The sequence below is a fragment of the Camelina sativa genome, chromosome 14, assembly GCF_030686135.1.
Source record: "Camelina sativa cultivar CO46 ecotype springtype chromosome 14, ASM3068613v1".
Classification (NCBI taxonomy): Eukaryota; Viridiplantae; Streptophyta; class Magnoliopsida; order Brassicales; family Brassicaceae; genus Camelina; species Camelina sativa.
This window is the reverse complement of record NC_141893.1, coordinates 31,708,685-31,715,370: the sequence shown is the minus strand read 5'-3', so window position 1 is coordinate 31,715,370 and position 6,686 is coordinate 31,708,685. Positions and strand designations below refer to the sequence as shown.

Genomic DNA, 6,686 nt, shown 5'->3' with positions numbered 1-6,686 from the left:
ATCCTTGCCTCACCTATCTTCACTGGAAAGCTTTCCAGTTTACCCATCACATCCCTTCTAGAGCCATCAACAAGACTAATGTAGAGGTCGCTTGGCTTGAACTCCTCATATCCTAGCTTTTGTGCTATTGAGAAGGGCATAACACTTACAGAAGCTCCAAGGTCACATAAACACTTGTTGAAGTGCATATAGTTCAGTGAACATGGCAGGTTGAATGGGCCTGGATCTTCAAGCTTGGTTGGAACAACAGCTGTTCCCATGTCCTCTAGATCCTTCTTGGCTTGATTCTTGGCCTTCTGCTTTGATATGTTAAGTAACATGCCCTTATAGAGTAGATATGGTTCATAATGCTCCAAAGTTGGTCCTCTGTCTTCTTTCTTATCCTCAACAGTCATTTCATGTTGAATGGCCATCAGTTCCTGCTTCTCAACCTTTTCCTTGAGTTTCCTAATCATTTGATCCTTGAAACGTCCTGGGAATGGCAGAGGTGGTTTGTATGCTGGAGGAGTGTACTTGGTAGGTTTATTAAACTCAGTGAGTTCTACTCGACCAGTGACTCGATCATGCACTCGATCGTGTGCTGAGTCGAGTGCACTTTCGAGTGCCTTCTCTGCTTGATCTTATGCTTCATTATGAGCTGAAACTTGTTGAATATCCTCCCCATCTTGATTTTCACTGTCCCCAGTGACTTTCTCCTCAGTAACAAAGATAGCCTTGGCAGTGAACTCTCTTGGGTTTTGAATTGCTTTTCCAGACAGTTGATTAGTCTTTGGAGGTGAATGAGAAGCCATATTGCTCTCCATGAATTTAACCTTTGAGTTAAGGCTTTCAAACTTGATGTTCAGGTCATTATAAGTGGAGTCTATCCTCTGGTTGATTTCAGCAAGCTTCTTTGAGGTCTCCATCTGGCCAGTGGCTTGGTTAAGCAACAGCTGTTGCATTAATGTTCTTAAGTCATGTTCATGGGCTTGGGTGGTCTGAAACCCTGGTGGGGGACACATTTGACCCTGGTAACCTTAGTTTTGTTGTTTAGGCACATATGTGTTATGCTGCTGAGGTTGTTGAGGAGGGTAGACTTGATCTTAAGGATTTGCTACATTGGTGCTCTTGTAGGAGAGGTTGTTGTTTTTGAACTGATTATAACCTTTGAAGCCTCCTTGGTTCTGCATATAGCAAATCTCAGCAAATTCATTCTCCCCATCTTGAGCTGAAGTCTCTTCTTCACCAAGAAAATGGATATTCTTTTGTTGGCTGAGTAGAATCTTGTCCAACTTCTCATGAACAACCTTCAAATCCTTCTTATACTTCTCATCATGATCAGAAGTGATAAATCTCACAGTTCTGTCATAGTCCTCATTGTAGTTCCCATCAGATTGTGCCAAGTTTTCCACTAGCTCCCATCTTTCTTCTACATTATTGTTGAGGAAATTTCCATTAGAGGATGTATCCAATAGCATTCTGATTTTTGGTAAGACTCCTCTATATAGTGTGGAGAGTAGAGACTCATTGCTAAACCCATGATGTGGACATTGTGTTGTGTAGCCTTTGAATATCTCCCATGCTTCACAAAATGTCTCATTGTTCTTCTGAACAAAACCAAAAATCTCATTCCTCAACGTTGCAGTTCTAGCATTAGAGAAGAATTTAGCTAGAAAGGCCTTCTTACAAGCATCCCATGTAGTAATAGCACCAGTTGGTAGTGTCTTCTCCCATAGGTGTGCTTTGTCTCCAAGTGAGAAGGGAAACAATTTGAGTTTGAAGCCATCCTCACTAACACCATTAATCTTGGTGAGACCACAAAGCCTGTCAAATTCATCCAAATGATCTAAAGGATCCTCCATTGATAGACCATGAAATTTTTTTGCCTGAATCATTGTGATTAGCCCACTTTTAAATTCGAAATTGTTGTGGGCTACTACAGGAGGTACTATGCCAGCTCTCTGGTTGTGTGTATTTGGAGCATCTCCTGCACCAATGTGCCTTGTCTTTTGATCTTGGTTGTTTTGTTGATCCATCAACAACTGTTCTTCCTGTTCCTGAAGGATTCTGGTTTTATGTTGCCTCAAGTCATTTGGTAAGCGGTTGATATGATCAAGGTACCTCTGAAGGTTCTGGCTTCCATTGGACCTAGTGTGCATCAACTGACTTGATCACTAGCTCGAACTGACACTCGGCCGAGCACAGGCTCGAGTTGAAGACTGAGTTGGACTGAGACGAGAAGACTGACTGAATCTGGGTTGGTTGCTTGATCACACACTCGATCGTGCAGACAGTCGAGTGTTGGGTCGAGTTGGTACCTGAGATTCAAAACAACCAAGCAGATGAAAAAGCTAATCAGTAGAACAATAGAACTTAATCTTAAACTTGTGTAAACCCTGAATGTCACAAATAATTACTCAAATGGCAACGGCGCCAAATTGAAACTAATCTTTTTAGGTGTGTGTGGTGATGAAGATGATACTTATGCAATGAATGTATGCAAACATGCAGACAGAGACATAGGCAGTGATGAAGATGAATGATCAGGTGGAATGCAAGAGGTTTCAATTACTCTTATGTTGTTGTAATATAAGAGATGTCAATCCATAATGAGTAAGATGCAAGCAATCAGGATGTGAACACTTATCTAAGTCAAGCCAAGTATGAAAATGGTTTTACTCTAGCAACCTAATGATAATGATGAAATGCAAAATGTAAAATTACTAAGATAAGTGACTAAATGCAAAGTAAACAGTGTAAATAAAGTAGAAATGATACTAACAAGAGCAGGAACTACACTAATGCAAGACAGTAAATGCAACATGATTAAACAAGGGTGAATGCAATGAAACAGGAATGAAACTAGAAAGCTGCAGAACAAGAACTCTGGAGGGAGCTCGAGCAAGCATTCGATCGTTTACTCGATCGAGTACCAGGTCGAGTGGGTTGAAACGAAGAACAGAAACAAAATCAGCAGTCAAAACAGAACAAAATGAAAGCAAATCAAACAGGAAGCGAATAACAATAATCAAATAGAGAAATCAATAAACAAAGTAGGTCCTATGGATGGATTCATGGGCTGAACTCAAGATATAATTACCTATACTGATCAACAAACCTCAATCAACAAAGAGCTATCTCTAGACAATGATCTTCGAATACTTGTTAATCTATTCCCATGAAAATAACAATCAGGTTTAAACACTCATAGACCTAGTTCTCACTAGCTAAGACATATATAAACAGGCATTAAAGATCCAGATCATCAATGTCAAAAATCACCTTAAACATCCAATCTCTCATGTTAAGTATGATAATCTCTAGCATTAGGCTTATCTAACAACTTAGACATTGGTGTGATGCTAAGAAGCTTAAAATCTATCCTTACCCTCTCAGATATAAGAACAGCATAGAGCATATCTAATCTAGAAGAGATATTTAAACAATCAATCTTGATCAGTCTAAGCAACCATAACTCTTATCCAGCCTTATCCATCCCTAAGATCCTAACACACTATTAATAATCACTAAACATTATGAACAAAATCATAAACTCAGAAATTAATGAAACTTGCATGATTAGAAAGATAAGACAGAGATCTACAATATTGAACAAGGAAGCAAACTCAAATTCTTAATACTTAGAAAGTTATGAAACCAACAATTATCAAAAATCTAGAGAAAATACAATAAAAAGTGGTTGATGATCTAAGCAAAAAGTAGAAATTCCCAAAAGGGTAAAAACTAGGTTTCTCAGATATTTTCTCCGCCCCCCCTTTTTCGGCCATAGAGTACAATGGGTTTATATAGGAGGGAAAGGAAACCCCTAAAATGGCTAGAAGACAAAATATAGAGGCGGCTCGGTCAACTCGACCATATGCATAGTCGATTGCATGGTCGAGTGACCTCTTATTCTGCTTCTTCCAATCGGTCGAGTCCCTCTGCTCACACGGTCAAGTTTCTGGTCGAGTGTGGTGGTCGAGTGACTTCCGGACCTTGGTTCTCTTATGCTCTAGCTCCTTTGTCTGCTTCACTTGATGGCTCCACTCTCCTTCAGCACTTCTCCATGCTCCTTTGGGTCCTAAATCACTTGATTATGCAAGAAATAGTGCAATGCAATGCAAACCTACTCTAATGCATAAACGGTCCTAAAATTACTCAATAATGGCTAAACAAGCTAGTAAATCATGCAAAAGGTGTAAATAAACTAAGGTAAAACAAGGTGAAATATATGAACATCACACAATGAGCAGGGCCAAAAGATTGATGCAGAAGGCAATGTGATTGCGGAAATCGTTGTCGAGACGAACAGGCCGATGGTGTCGATCGATGCCACCTGGGTGTCGATCGACACCACCTTCCAGCAGACGGACGTGGAGCTGCCAACCACGACAACAACCTAGTTCGAAGATAGGATCAAAACCGGGATTTGATCCGGACCATTGTAGACTTCAACAGAGCTGATCTTATGTATGGAAACCTCTCTGCAATTGTTCCACCTCCATTCCCAAGGAATGATTTTGAGCTTAAACCCGCATACTTCCAGCTGGTTAGGCAGAGACCTTTCTCAAACCTGCCAAATGAGAGACCTCTGGATCATATTAAGCATTTTGAAATCTTGTGAGCAGTATCAAGGCCATTGGGGTGACTTAAGACTACATCTACTGCAAACTTTTTCCATACTCACTTGCAGGAGAAGCATCTCAATGGTTGAAGCAGTTGCCACCTGGTTCATTGACAAATTGGCAAGACATCAAGGTGGCTTTCCTGAACTATTTCTATGATGATGCAATGTCTAATGAGCTGAGAGTCAAGTTGTGCTCCTTCAAGCAAAGACCAGATGAAGCTTTCAAGGCAGCTTGGGTGAGATTCAAGGCTTATCAGAGGGATTTTCCACACCATGGTTTCTCAAGAGTTCAATTGCTGAGTATTTTCTTCAGAGGGTGTGATTGGGAGTATCAGTTAGCTTTGGATGCTACAAGCCATGGAAGTTTTAAGACAAGGTATCCAGAAGAAGCTGGGAATTTGATTGAGAATCTGGCCTCAAGCAATAGCACTAAGAGAGCTGATGCTGAAAGGAAGAGACTACATGGAGGATTTGATGCAAACCAGCTAGCTTCAGTCAATGCTAAGCTTGATTCAGTTCACAATCTCCTGGTTGGTAAGAAATCAGTTCACTTTGCTGCTGAAGTTGAAACTTTTGAATCAGGACCTGAACAAGGGAATGAAGAAGAGGGAGTCAACTATGTCTATGGAAATCAAGGTCAGCAGTTTGGAAATCAGCAAGGCAGCAGGTCTTACATTGGTAACAGCCAGCGCAGTAACTTTCAAAGCCATTCTTCTGGTTTCACATCCAAGTCTAACTATCAGAAGTAACAACAAAGCAGTGGGTACACAAGGACTTATGGCAATAACTCATATCAGTCTCCTCCTTCAAAGACAGCAGAAAGTAGTAAGATGGAAGCTATGCTTGAGCAGCTTTTGCAAGGTCAGGAGCAAATGACAGTGACCTTCAATGGAAAGCTTGACAATGTCTACACTGAGCTTAATGGGAAATTTGAAGCTTTGAACATTCATGTCAAGAAGTTGGAGAGTGAGGTTGAACAAACCGTTGGATCCGTCAAGAGGCAAGAGGCATTTCTCCCTGGGAGAACTGAATCAAATCCCAAGCATTTATGCAACGCAATGACTTTGAGAAGTGGTAAACAACTCCATCCTATACCCCAAAAGATTCAAAATGATAATATACAGGAGTTGATTGATGAAGAAGACAACAAGGATGTTTCTGTTGAGCCAGTGTCGACCGACAATACTAAGCATCGGTCGACACCCTTACCACCCAAAGCTTCGGAAAAAACCCCAGAAGATGGCATCGACCGACACCACCTGGGTGGAGGTCAACACCAACCACGAACAGAGACTCCGAATGCCACATCTTCCACTCCAGTTGCTGAGAGAGTATACAAATCCAAGGTTCCTTTCCCCAAGAATCCAAAAAAGTCCAAACAAGAGCTGGATGATGCTAAATGCAAAGCAATGATGGACAAGCTTATTGTTGAGTTACCTTTGATTGATGCTGTTAGGACTTCTCCAATGCTAAGGAGATATGTCAAGAGAATTGTAACCACGGATTTGAATGTTGAGCAAGGAGTCATGATGATATCAACTCAAGTCAGTGCTATTATCCAAAATAAGATCCCATAAAAGCTTCCTGATCCAGGTAGTTTTGTTCTTGATTGCACTATCTTCACTGACAGATTCGCTAGATCTTTGTGTGATCTTGGTTCTAGTGTCAACTTAATGCTAAGATCACACTAATCCTTGTGGATCGGTCAATTCGTATTCCTGATGGTGTTCTTGAGAATGTTCCAATTAAGATTGGTGAATGCTTGATACCAACTGATTTTGTGGTACTCAAGTATGAAGAAGAACCTAAGGACACTCTTATCCTTGGAAGATCGTTCTTGACCACTGCTGGAGCTATAATTGATGTCAAGAAGGGGCAAATTGGGCTTAATATTGGTGATCTACTAATGCGTTTTGATATGGACAAATTGGTCAAGAGGCCAACCATTGATGGTCAGACATTCTATGTAGACACCTTGCGTAATCTTGCTGAAGAGGTATTCAAGGAGCTGCATCCTGAAGACCCACTAGAGAGAGCATTGGTTGCTCCTGTTGAAGAGGTTGAGCATCTAGATGACATT

General features: G+C 40.9%; 1 non-coding gene across 1 annotated transcript; it reads left to right on the top strand.

Annotated features, from left to right (window-relative positions):
- The first annotated feature begins 1,512 nt into the window (after positions 1-1,512).
- LOC147928882 (small nucleolar RNA R71) lies at positions 1,513-1,619 on the top strand. Its single transcript, XR_015581080.1, has one exon. It is a non-coding gene; the product is annotated as a small nucleolar RNA R71 (small nucleolar RNA).
- Positions 1,620-6,686: the final 5,067 nt, after the last annotated feature.